Here is a 13,194-nt window from a genome sequence, read left to right on the forward strand (position 1 = left end):
GTTAAAGAAATTATTTTTTAAAAATAGAGAAATTTATTAAAAAAAAAAAAAAGGCCCCGGGAGGGGTGTGTGTGTAGAAAGATGGTGTCTTAGTCCCCATTCTATTGCTGTGCAGAGACAGCATGACCAAGGCAACTCTTACAAAGAAAGCATTTGATTGGGAGCCTGCTTCCAATTTCAGAGCTTTAGTCCATTATCACCGTGGTGGGAGCATGGTGGCAGATAAGTGTGGTACCAGAGAAGTAGTTAAGAGCTACACACCCTGATGCATAGGTCAAGAGAGACTCTGGACTTGGCATGGGCTTTTGAAAGCTCAAAGCCCACCCCCAGTGACACACTTCCTCCAACAAGACCACTCCTCCTAATCCTTTCCAAATAGTGCTAAGCATTCAATTATATGAGCCTATTGGGGTCATTTTTATTGAAACCACCAGAGATGGCAAAGCTGGTAAGAGCATTGTCTGCTCTTCCAGAGGACCTGGGTTTGATTCCAAGTCTTTGCATAGCCGTTTACAACTGTCTTTAACTTCACTCGGGCCCCTGCAAGCACTGGGCATGCAACTGCTAATAGACACAGACTTACATGTAGACAAAAGACCCACACACATACACTTAAAAAAAAAGTGGAGGTAGGAGGGTCAGAAGTTCAAGGTTCAACATAAGCTGCATGTTGAGTTCAAAGCCAGCCTGGCATACATGAAATCCTGTCTAAAAAACCAATAATTTGTGTCATTTTATGTTTCATTTTCATGTGTGTTTGTACACATTAATGTGTTACAGGCTTTTCCAGCAAGACTCAACACATACACCAACTCGCCAAAGGGACCCATAAAAAGACAACGGTAAAAACTGCATAGAAGTCCAACTCCGTGAAGTAATGAGGTTGTTGTTGTTTTGGTAACTAGCAGGAGTGTGGGTGAAAGGTGACAGAAGCAGGAAGACCCAAAGGCAGCCACACGTCTCTGAAAATCCCACTCCAGCATGCGTGCCGGCTCACGAAAGCTGCAAGGGGGCTGTCTGCACACCCTGCATGCTGTCTGCATGCTGTCTGCAGAGCCTGCATGCTGCCCGTTAGTCCGAGTAGTCTCCTCTCTGTGCCCTGCCTCGTCTCCTTCCCCAGGAGTTACTTACTCCTATAAAGCTAGGGACCGGCCTTTGAGAATCCTCCAAGTTTCCACTGTCCCAGACCTGTGACTTTCCTCCCGGGTCTTATGAGTCTCCTTTTCCCTCCTGGAGGGAAAGTTTCAACCCAAGGAAACTGTTATACAATAACATGCACACCGTGGCACACACATGTGGAGGCCTGGGGTTCATTTGGGGATTCATCTTGCTTGCTCTTCCACTGTACTCACTGAGGCAGGACCTCTAAACCAGGCCAGAGCTGCTTGCTCGTCTTACTAGCCAGATTGCCTGAGGATCTCACCTTTAAAGGCTGGAATTGCAGGTGGGCCATCACCTACCCAGCATCTCTATGGGTTGTCCTAGAGCTCGTCATCTCCCCAGCCCTAATCTGTTATTTTAAGCCATTGAGTTTGTGGATCTGTCACAGAGGCTATCGTAGAAAACTGGCACTTTCCACTGCAGGTGTTCATACTTGTTGCAAACCTGGTAACTTAACTGAACAGCACTGTTTTGTTTTGAGTTTGGAAAGGTCACAGGGTCACTCAGTGTGGCAAGAGCAGCTGCATGCTTTAAGAGGAGCCTCTGCAGACATACTGTTTTTATTTATTTATTTGCTTGTTTATAGACAAGTGTCTCATTATGTAGCTCTGGCTGGCCTTGAACTCAGAGAGTCTCTTGCCTCTGCTTCCTAAGTGCTGCCATTAAAGGCATGCCCAGTTCAGACATGCTTTCTGAACAGCATCCCTCTTTCCATGCCCCATCTCTCTGTTTTCTAATCACCCTGCTCAGCCCCCAACCCAAGGACTAACAGGCCCTACTTCAGGCACTATCCCTCACTTTAAGGCCAGAAAACTTTTTCCAGGCTTGGAGCAGTCGCCATGGGGAAGTTCATCTGATTTTTAATCAGCGAAGGACCCCTGCTCTTCATTGCCTGATATTTTGAATATCTAATATATTTTGTATGCTATTTTGTTTCTTCTTATTTATATTTTGGGCAGGTGTGTGTGCAGGTGTATAGGCTCACATGTATGTGAGTGGATGGGAGTGGAGGTGTATGTGTGCATGTAGAGGTCAGAGGTTGATGTCGGAGGTCTTCCACTGCTCGCCACGTTATATATTGAGGCAGGGTCTCTCACTTGAACCCACGGCTGACCAATGTGGCTAGTCTAGCTCACTAGCTTGCCCTAGGGGTTTTGTTTGCCTTCCTTGTGCTGTGTTATAGGCAGGCTACATACCTGCATGGCATTTTTGGGGTGCAGGGGGGGGACCTGAATTCTGGTCCTCATACTTGCACTTCCAGAGCTTTACCACTGTCATTTCCTCAGCTCTTGTCTGGTATTTTAAGTGCATCAGGTGGGTGGGGAATTCAGTGCTGTATCATGGCCAGAAGTGAAAGGATTCAATTTAAGATTCACTTGTTGAATCAAAATCTTAAAATATATTTCATATGCTTTCTAGGTACGAAATAATTCCTTTCCAAACACCTTTGGAGCATCTACTAAACAAATTAATTATTGTATTAATGCAAGTTTTTTGTCCCCCCCCCCCCCCCCCCCCCCGAGACAGGGTTTCTCTGTGTAGCTTTGCGCCTTTCCTGGAGCTCACTTGGTAGCCTAGGCTGGCCTCGAACTCACAGAGATCCACCTGGCTCTGCCTCCTGAGTGCTGGGACTAAAGGTGTGCGCCACCACCACCCAGCTACAAGTTTTATATGGGCCTATTTTACCTCCAGTGGACTAGAGAGTATGAAAGAATGTAAGCTGCGGTACAGTGCTTTAAAAATCTGAATGCTTTGTTGTTGGTTTCTGGACAGAGATGAGTTTGAAGGTTCAGTTTCTCCAGTTGGTGCGGGTTGGTTGCCACAGTCAGAGGCCTGTGTGAACAATGGGGGTACTGTGATGCAAGCCTTTAGTTGGGAGAAAGATGTGGGTGCCCAGCCTCTCCCCCCCCCCCCCAGTGTCAGAATCATCTCCAGGCCAACAGATTTTGGCGGGACTGTCAATATGTCTGTACTGGATACTTTTGTCAACATAAGATATAGTCAGCAGGGAACCTCAATTGAGAAAATGCTTCGTGGCCGATGGTGGAGGGCTCAGCCCGTCGTGGGCAGGGACACCTATGGGCAGGTGGTCCTGGGTGCTATAGGAAAGCAGACTGAGCAAATCATGATTAGCAATCCAGTAAGCAGCACCCTCCATGGCTTCTGCAGTAGCTCCTGCCTCCAGGTTTCTGCCGTTTGAGTTCCTGTCCTGACTTCTTTCAACGATAGCTATGATGTGGAAGTGTAGCTGAATAAACCCATTCCTCCCCAGTTTGGTTTTGGGCATGGTGTTCCATCATTAGCAATAGTAACTCTAAGACAACGTCCCAGGAGAGCTCTCCCAAGAAAGAGCAGAAGGGCAAGAGCATCCAGGGGGTGGTCAGATGCAGACCATGTAATTTGTAAGGGAGGAAAGCTAACTGCATTCAGTAGTAGAATGTGATCGTGCACAAAAAGACCTTAGTGAATCAATTGTAGGACTCACGGACAGGAGCTCGAGGAAAACATTTCCTTTCGATCTGGTGTTTGGAATATCTACTGAGCAAACCGATGTTTACAAAAGTGGTGTTTGTCCATTCTAGATGAAGTTATTATGGGCCATAATTGGACCATCTTTACAGACTGGCACTGGAAAAACTTTTACAGCGGAAAATGAAAGGTCACCTGGGAGGAAGATCCTTTGGCTGGTATAATTTCACAAACTCATTTAATTTTTGAGAACCTTACTGATAATGGTACTGAATTTTCAGCCAATGTCTCTATTGGATATCTATAATAAAGAACTTTTGATATTCTCTGACCATCTTCTTCTGAGAGACTGCTTTGTTTGATGATCTTTGTAATAAGAGCGGAGTGATAATCAAAGGTTTAGAGGAAATTACAGAGCACAACCAAGGTGAAGTCTACCTGACTTTGGAGAAGAGAACAGCAAAAAGGACAACTGGAGCAACCTTGGTGAATGCTTCCTCCAGTTTTTCTATAAAAAACACACGAAAAGATGCGACAAGTGGTGGAGAGCAGCTTGTTAAAACTGGAAAGCTGCATTTGGTTCATCTTGCAGGAAATGAAAATTTGGCCATCTTGGAGCTGTTGACAAGAGCATCCAGGATGCTGGAAATATCCATCAGTCCCTGTTGACTTTGGGAAGAGTTATTGCTGCTCTTGTGGAAATAATACCTCATGTTCTTTATCGAGAGTCTAAACTAATTAGAATCTTGCAAAGGTCTTGGGGGGGTGTGTATGAGAAATCTACAATTGTAACAAGTTCCCCTGCATCTCTCATTTTTGAGGAACCTGTGAGTATATTAGAATATGCTCAAAGAACAAGTTGAGTAAGCCTGGAGTTGATCAGAAACCTGCCGCCGAACCTATTAAGGATGCCACAGAAGCGATGGAGTGTGTGACAGGAGCGCTCGATACAGCCCATGAGAAAAATGGAGTGTGCATCTCTGAAGGAAATCTTAAAGAGCCATGAATGGAAAATTAACTGTTCAGAAAACAAATTGGTAAACTGGTATCAAATTTTCAAATTGTTGAAAAAAGTACCAGTGCTCTTGAGGAGGGGCTCAAGTGTGTTAATTATTTGTTATAAATAGTGTTAATTATTTGTGGGTAATGAACTTGACCAGTGTAAATCTGAGCTGCAAATAAGGCGCAGGGACATGAAACCACTCAGAAACATTCACAAGAAATAGACTTCCAAGTTATTAGAGAGGAATACGTCTCTTTAACATTGGAAAGAACATAGGCAAAATCTCAAGTCACCAGCAAGAAAATGTGGCAGCTAGTGTGTCTCAGATTTCTAATGTGCTACGAGAAGAGCGATCATTAGCTGCACAAAGTAAGACTGTTGTTCTGCAGAAATCAATTACTGAGCTTGTGACTGGCCATCCTGGTTCCCTCAAGGCTGTCTCATCCCCTGGTGTGGTGTCCACACTGAAAACCAATAGACAACTGCAACACAGTTTCAGGACTTTATTGGCAATGGTTGAAAAAGACAGGAGATTTAAAAAGAAAAGAAAAAGAAAAGTTTTCTCAGTGTATTGTATAATAATCTACATGGACTCTAAGAAAATATAGTTTCTTCCTTGGTTCAATCACAAAAGCTTTGTGGAAACTTAAATGAAGACTTGAAGGCAGCAATGGAAACCCATTCACGGGAAATTCGTCAGTTAATCAATAGTTGGACGGAGAGATTCTGTGCTTTGGAGACAAAGTGTGAAAATGGCCAGAAACCACTTAATAGTACTCAAGATGACACAGAGTGGAAGTCAACAGATGTAATCAATAAAACAACACACAGTAAAAACTTACTGAGGCCGAGGAGATGGCTTAGCAGTTAAGAACACTGCCGGCTCCTTCCAGAGGACCTGGGTTTGATTCTCAGCACCTACCTGGAGGCTCACTAGTCTGTAACTACAGTTCCTAAGGGACCCAATGCTCTCTTCTGACCCCTCCCCCCACAGCACAGTACACACATGGTGCACCGATGCATGGAGACAAAACACCCATACACATAACTTAAATAGAATTTAAAAAATTATTGCTAGGCCAGGTGTGGTAGTGCATGTCTCAGCAGAGGCAGGAAGGAATAGTAAAGTCTAGGGCTTAATGAAACTATAAAAACTCGTTTGAATAACCTTAATTGCTTATTGTTGAAACTAGATATCCCAACAGGTTTGACACCAGAGAGAAGTTATTTATATCTATCAACACTGGTGAGAACTGAACCATGGAAACAGCTCCTTGATCAGCAAAAGAAACAGCCCAAGCTGTCAATGATGTTAAATTGTTTGGAAAATGACAGAGCGACTAGTCAAGACATGGATGAAGGAAAGGGGGTTCTGGAGCTACTGACTGAAGAACCTTTACGTCAAGAGCCGTTTGTATGTACCAGTGTGGATTGCTCAAGTGGCTGTGTTCTATTTTCCCAGCACAAAAACACAGGCGTTAACCCAGTGGAGAAGTCCAGAGTGAAGAAACCTCACACACAGGACTGCTTAAAAGAGCAGTAAATTTATGTGTCAAGATTTTTAAAATTTATTTTTGGTTTTTCAAGACAGGGTTCCTCTGTTTAACAGCTCTGGCTATACTGAGTACATGTGTTTCTAGCTTTTTATATAAAGTAGCCCTTCTAGAACAAGTGAGTATTTTTCTTGTATGCTACTAATTACCAAATATATGGAAAATGTGTTGTTCTAGGCTTGAGCTGGCATAGGGGAATGTTGCCAGCACTTAGCTTTGAAAAGGGCCATCTCCTCTGCTGTTTTGCTCCGAGTTCATACACATATATATTTTAAGCCTCTAAAGAGATTTTCCTGTTTTACCTTCTCAGATCACTTCTCCCCTTTCATCTGTTACCATGCCATTTGTAGAGAGCTACACGTTTGCTTATTATGAAAAATCCAGGGTTTCACCTAGCAATCTTAAGCATGTTTTAGTGGTTATTGCTACAATCATTGTCAACAATAAACTTGACCCTGGAAGTATACACACACACACACACACACACACACACACACACACACACACAAATGCTTAATAAGCATAGACTTGAAGGATTGAGCCATTGAACTATTTGCCACAGCAGTTTTTAGTCTCCTAAGTGATGGAAATGGCATGCAGTGTTTTCACACCAAGAGATGCATATGCATCTTTATTGAGAGTCTTTGTATTAAAAGCAGACATTGGGCTTTCAGTGTAATTTATGGTGTTAAATTCAAAAAAGAAAAAAAGTCAAGTGGATCAAATTACAACAGGATAGTTCTTCTAGACATCTGGCTTGGTGGCAGATCAATTTATAATCAAGGGCTTATGATTTTTAAGGCATGGCCTGCTTTGTCTTCTAAGGACTGGGTCTCCACAAATCTTACACGGGTCAGGCATGCTGTAACATTTAAATTTTTTTTAGATTTACATACATGAATGTTTTAACCTTCATATATCTCTGTGCACCACATGCCTGCCTAGCATCTGTGGAGGATAGAAGAGGGTGTTGGACCCCTTGGGAACTGGAGTTAGGATGGGTATGAGTTACCATGTTGTGTGCTGGGAATCAAACTTAGGTCCTCTGCAAGAGCAACTGCTCTCAACTGCCAAGCCATCTCTCCAGACTCATTAGTGTATGTGTTCCTGAGCCATATGGAGGTTAGAGGACAACTCTGTGGAGTAGGCTCTAGAGTAGTGGTCCTTACCTTTGCTAATGCTGTGACCCTTTCCTCATAGTGTGACCTCCAACCATAAAAATTATTTTCCTTACTGCTTCCCAGCTGTAATGGTGTTGCTGTTCTGAACTGTAAACATCTGTTTTCCAGTGGTCTCAGGCAAGCCCTGTGAAAGGGCTCTTTGACCTCTAAAGGGGTCACAACCCCCAGGTAGAGACTGAAGTCATGTTGCCAGATTGCATGGCAGATTGTTTCACCCAAGCCACACTGCTAGCTTTAAATCTGAGATGGGGCTATCATGGAGCCCAGGGTAGCCTGACTATGTAGCCACGATGACCTTGAACTCTTGCCGCCTCACCCCAAGTACTGTAATCATAGGCATGTGCTACTACTACCCAGCTTTCTTTCCTTACTGAAGACCAGAGTGACGTTCACTGCTGGGTTAATGGCATTCTGCTCAAGTCACTAGCACCCCAGCTGTATTTTTGATACCCACCCACCATTTCTTAACCCAGTACCTTAGACTGCTTGGTCAAGCTACCACTGAAATTCTCACCATTTGAATACTGGCGCTTTGACTAATCTTTGTAAGAAATGAACTGTTTATATTGTACTTTTTGTTGCCTATGACCTGAGGGTCCAAACTGACAGTGTAACATAAAATCTTAAGAGACTCTGGAAAAACTGTAAGTGCTCTTAACCCCTGAGCCATCTCTCTAGCCCCTTGAAGGTTTATTTATTTATTTTGAGACAAGGTCCTACTATGTAGACCAGGTTAACCTTGAGCTCACAGAGATCTGCTTGTCTCTGCCTCTGGAGTGTTAAGATTAAAGGTATGAACCATCATGCTTGCCTGAAGGTAATTTTTTTTGGGGGGGGTTGAATAAAAATGGCCCCCATAGTCCTATAGGGAGTAGCACTATTAGAAGGTGTGGCTTTGTTGGAGGAAGTGTGTCACTGGGGGGTGGGCTTTGAAGTTTCAGATGTTCAAACCAGGCCTAGTGGCTGTCTGTCTTCCTGCTGCCTGAGAATCCAGATGTAGAACTCTCAGCTACTTCAACACCTATGTGCCTGCCTGCTGCCATGCTTCCTGCCATGATGATAATGGACTAAAGCTCTGAACTGTAAGCCAGCCCCAATTAAATGCTTTCTTTTGTAAGAGTTGCTATGGCCATGGTGTCTATTCACAGCAATGAAACCCTAAGACAGGGTTTGGCTTTTCTCTGTGTAACAGAGCCCTGTCTGTCCTGGAACTCTGCAGACTAGGCTGGCCTCAAAATCACAGAGATCCATCTTGCTCTGCCTCCCAGGGCTGTGATTAAAGGTGTGTGTGCCACCATGCTCAGCCTAAGGCTGGCTTTTACACAAAGGACTAGGTGTTGTAATTGTGATGAAACTCTGGGTGTGGGCTGCCATATGTGGTAGATGATGCCCTAGGCCCCACTTCCCAGGGCAGCTTTCCCTACTCTACATGCTGGGGACCTTTAGGGGGCAGCAATGATGGGCAGGGGACTCAGTGTCTTAGGGTGGAGCTTTCCCATGCTGTCAGTAGCCCCACCCCCACTGCCTTCTCAATGTGAGGCAGAACTTACTTACATGTAGAATGCACTTGGTTCTTGTAGCTCAAGGAACCCAAATCTCTTTGGCTGTCGTCCCAGACCTAAGCAGGGAGTGTCCACCATTCTTAGGATGACTGTGCTTTCCAGAGAGAATCAGGCTCATGTGTCCCAGCCTGGATAGCTTCTCAGACTCTGATCTAAGAGCAGTGATTTTTCTGGATATATTGTTATTGTTTGCACAAGTGTAACAGATTACTGAGTAACTCATCTAGAAATGGTTAAACCTGAAAATCACTTTATATTTGAATGAATTTCTTAAAAACTTCCATTGGATTCCTATCATACTAAAAATTAAAATTTAAGGGTGGTGGCAACACTTCTGAAACCGTAGCACACAAGAGGCAGAGGCAGGAGGACCATGAGTTTGGGGCCAGCCTGGGCATTCTAGTGAGAGCCTCTCCCCAAAACCTAGAGATCTCATCCTGCATTCTATCAGGCAGTATTTATGGAATGACTAGAATAAATTCTTTCTCCAAATAGGATTACGCTACAACACCCTCCGCTACTGCTGCTGCTCGGGTCACCTCTTGGAAGTTGCCTAGGGAACATACAGCCCTCATTTCAAAGTCCTCAGCAACTCTTCTCTTGAGCACAGCTACTTCTGATTTGGCCCAAAGCCATCTGGACACAAGTTTGGATGGCATGATGGCTAACTAACAAGAAACACAGCAAAAGGGGCTGGGGAGGTTACCTGGGGAGAAAGAGCTTGCTGTGTGAACATGAGCCCATGTTTTCTGGCCCATGGTGCCCACATAAAAGCTAGTTATGGTGGTATCACCTGTCATGACAGCATGGAGGGGGGCAGAGACAGGTGAGTCCTGGGGTCTCACTGGCTAGTTAGGCCAGCCGCAACAGCAAACTTCAGGTTCAGAGGGAAGACACTTAACAAAAGATGGAGGCAGACAGAAGACAACCCGTGCTGACTTCTGCCTCCACAAACCTGTCAGGGCAAACACACATCCTCTCCCCACCCTCCCCGAAAGGAAAATGTCAGAAGCAGGCAGTGTTCTTTAGGCTGAAAACGTAAGACAAAACTCTGAGACCCTAAGTTCAGCATCAGTGCTCCTTGCTCTCACCCATGTGGGGGGACCTGTCTTACTCAACCTGAGAAAACTGTCCCTGTTTGGTGGTGACACTAGTTTCCTTTCTCAGCAGAGTCAGCATCAACAGCTGACCTGGGGGACAGATCTACACTGGTGGCCTTGGAAATGAGCCTTGGTATTGCTGAGTAGGTTATTTTTGTTTGGTCCTGGCAGGACTTTGCAATTAACACAACAGCCTCTGGAAATCTGAAAAGAGAAAGAAAGGTAATTTACACCAGTTGTTTGAATATGCAATGCATGTTGACCAGCCTTCTCCACTCATGCTAGCCAAACAGAACTGGGAGCATGCTGAAAGGCTCAAGGGAGTAGTTGCTGACCTTCCATTTCCCATGCAGTTCCCAAGTCTGCAAAAGATTCAATAATTTAAGGCTAGGAGTGACTCTCCTTCCTTTTCACTCCAATATGGGAACCGGGAGGAAAACAGGAACATGGGTTCTCAAAGGAGAGCAACACACTCCTAAATCCCATTCATTATTTGAGGGGAAAAGGCCTGTTCATTCAGAAGATCATACTAGGATCCTGGTTCCAGTGCAAAGTCAGACAGTTCTGTTTTTTCCTCTCCTTCCTACCCTGGCCTACAGCAGTGAAAGTTCAGTACTGGGTGAGGAGTCCACAAAGCATGATGCCCAGATCTCTAGCTTCAGTAAAGAGGAATGTTGGAGAAGACGGTTTTAGATGCCAAGAAGTGGTACAGTGAGACACAAGCAAAGGACCCCAAGCAGCCTCCACTAGGGTGGACAGGCAGGTAAGGAGCAATTCCAGAAATCATGGAAGTGCAGGGACTTTTGGCTGAGATAGTAAATAACTCATCATATAATAATCATTTCAGGACTCTGTTCTCTATCTGTGCTGTGCTGCCTATCACAAGCTAGAATCATTTAAGAGGAGGGAACCTCAACTGAGAAAATGCCTCCATAAGATGAGGCTGTAGGCAAGCCTGCAGGGCATTTTCTTTCTTTCTTTCTCTCTTTCTCTCTTTCTCTTTCTTTCTCTCTTTCTCTTTCTTTCTTTCTCTCTTTCTTTCTCTCTTTCTTTCTTTCTTTCTTTCTTTCTTTCTTTCTTTCTTTCTTTCTTTCTTTCTTTCTTTCTTTCTTTCTTTCTGTCTGTCTCTCTGTCTCTGTCTCTCTCTTTCTTTTTGGGTTTTTTGAGACAGGGTTTCTCTGTGTAGCTTTGGAGCCTGTCCTGGAACTCATTTTCTTAATTAGTGATTAAATTGGGAGGGCAAAACCCATTGTGGGTGATGCCATCCCAGGGCTGGTGGTGCTGGACTGTATAAGAAAGCAGGCTGGCCGGGCGGTGGTGGCACACGCCTTTAATCCCAGCACTCGGGAGGCAGAGGCAGGCGGATCTTTGTGAGTTCGAGGCCAGCCTGGGCTACCAAGTGAGTTCCAGGAAAGGCGCAAAGCTACACAGAGAAACCCTGTCTCGGGGGGAAATAAAAAAAAAAAAAAAAAAAAAGAAAGCAGGCTGAGCAAGCCACGGGGAGCCAGCCCTAAGCAGTGATCTTCCAGGCCTCTGCATCAGCTCCTGCCTCCAGGTTCCTGCTCTGAGCTCCTGCCCTGACTTCCCTTCATAAAGAGCTGTGAAACTGAAGTATAAGCCAAACAAACCCTTTCCAACCCAAGTTGCTTTTGGTCATGGTGTTCATCACAGCAAGAGAAAGAATAACTCAGACACTTGCCAAAGTTAGATTTTACAGGATCTAACTTTACCTTCCCATTGGCTTGTAACTTAAAACTTTAAAATGTATTTTTAAAATAGTTCAAAGGGAAAATGAATTGACAGCTGTGAACAGAACAGCATTTTTAATCCACCTGAGGAGGACAAGAAAATGCTTCCTAATCCCAGAGTACCCGAAACCCCCAAGCAAGAAAAGCCCCAAGACTGCTGAAAAAGCCTGTGCTCTGTGGAGACCTGGAAGTAACAACAAACAAAACAGAGCAGGTCTAGGAACACAGCACAGGTTCAAATCCCAAGCAGGGACTACTGTGTCTCTTCATGGTCACAGGGTCCTGGAGTTCCTCTAACCTTGGCTACTGACTACCTGGGCAGGAAAGCGGTCTCCACCACTTGAAGAAAAACTCAACTGTTATTGCCAATGTTTTTGCCAGGCATTGTGGCTCATACCTGTGACCCAGTTCTCAGGAGACTGTATCAGGGGGATTGCTGTAAACTGAGGCTGGCTGGACTTCATAGTGAATTCCAGATCTTCCCGGGCTATGAGTGAAACCCTGTCTAAAGGAAATCCCCAAAACCAGCCCAAACTCCCAAACCAAAACTGGGCAATATTTTCCTGCTTTAAGCTATAGATGAATTAACTGATCAGACACAAGTTAAAATGGAAAAAAGCTAAAAGCAAGCATTTCTCCCACTGGCTGGGTAAATTTATACACTGTGGCTGGCTTTCTTTCTCCATTAATCCAGTGATCATAACTTTTTTTTTTGAGCTGGGGTCTCTCTATGTAGCACTGGCTGGCCTGGAACTCACTATGTAGACCTGACTTAAATCCACAGAGCTTTACCTGCCTTTGCATCCCGAATGCTGGGATTAAAGGTATGTGCCCCCCAGCATTTTTATTTGGTAATTCTTGTGAAGCCTATGCTTAGGCAGTTTTTAACATTTTTATTTTTCAGCTGTTTTTTTCCTCAATAGCTTGGTAATCTCTTCATGAAAAGTTCCTCTCATACAACCCAAAGACTAAACAAAGAAAAAAGTCCCGAATCATATTGTATTTATAAGTAGATAAAAAGTTTTAGTATTTTTCAATAGGGCTTGCTTTTACCTTGGTATTTAGAGAATTTAAATGTCACTCAACCTGAGTTTTATTTACAGTGTTGTTAGCCAAACATTTACCGCATCAATAAATTTTACTCAAAAATTGTTTATTTTGAAGTGCATACCTAGTTAAGTAGGGAAAGTAAGCATGATTACATTTTGAAGGCTTTGTTTATGAAAATGAATTTTAAAGTTGCAAAAATTCCACAGTCTACACAATCACAGGAGTAGGAAGTGACTACAAATTCAGTATTATTAGCATCTGTGTAACAACCTGGGCGGCCAGTGAAAGCCAGGGTTCTCACAGGCGAAGTGGTTTTTAGAAGGTCCAGAGTGAAGAGAACGAAGTTTCTGTGGTCCACCTCCACAAC

The 13,194-nt window shown here is 44.1% G+C and overlaps 1 pseudogene; it reads left to right on the forward strand.

The window, feature by feature from the left end:
• The first annotated feature begins 3,124 nt into the window (after positions 1–3,124).
• Positions 3,125–5,504, forward strand: LOC114692113 (annotated as a pseudogene).
• Positions 5,505–13,194: the final 7,690 nt, after the last annotated feature.

The sequence above is a fragment of the Peromyscus leucopus genome, chromosome 5 (genome assembly GCF_004664715.2).
Source record: "Peromyscus leucopus breed LL Stock chromosome 5, UCI_PerLeu_2.1, whole genome shotgun sequence".
Classification (NCBI taxonomy): domain Eukaryota; kingdom Metazoa; phylum Chordata; class Mammalia; order Rodentia; family Cricetidae; genus Peromyscus; species Peromyscus leucopus.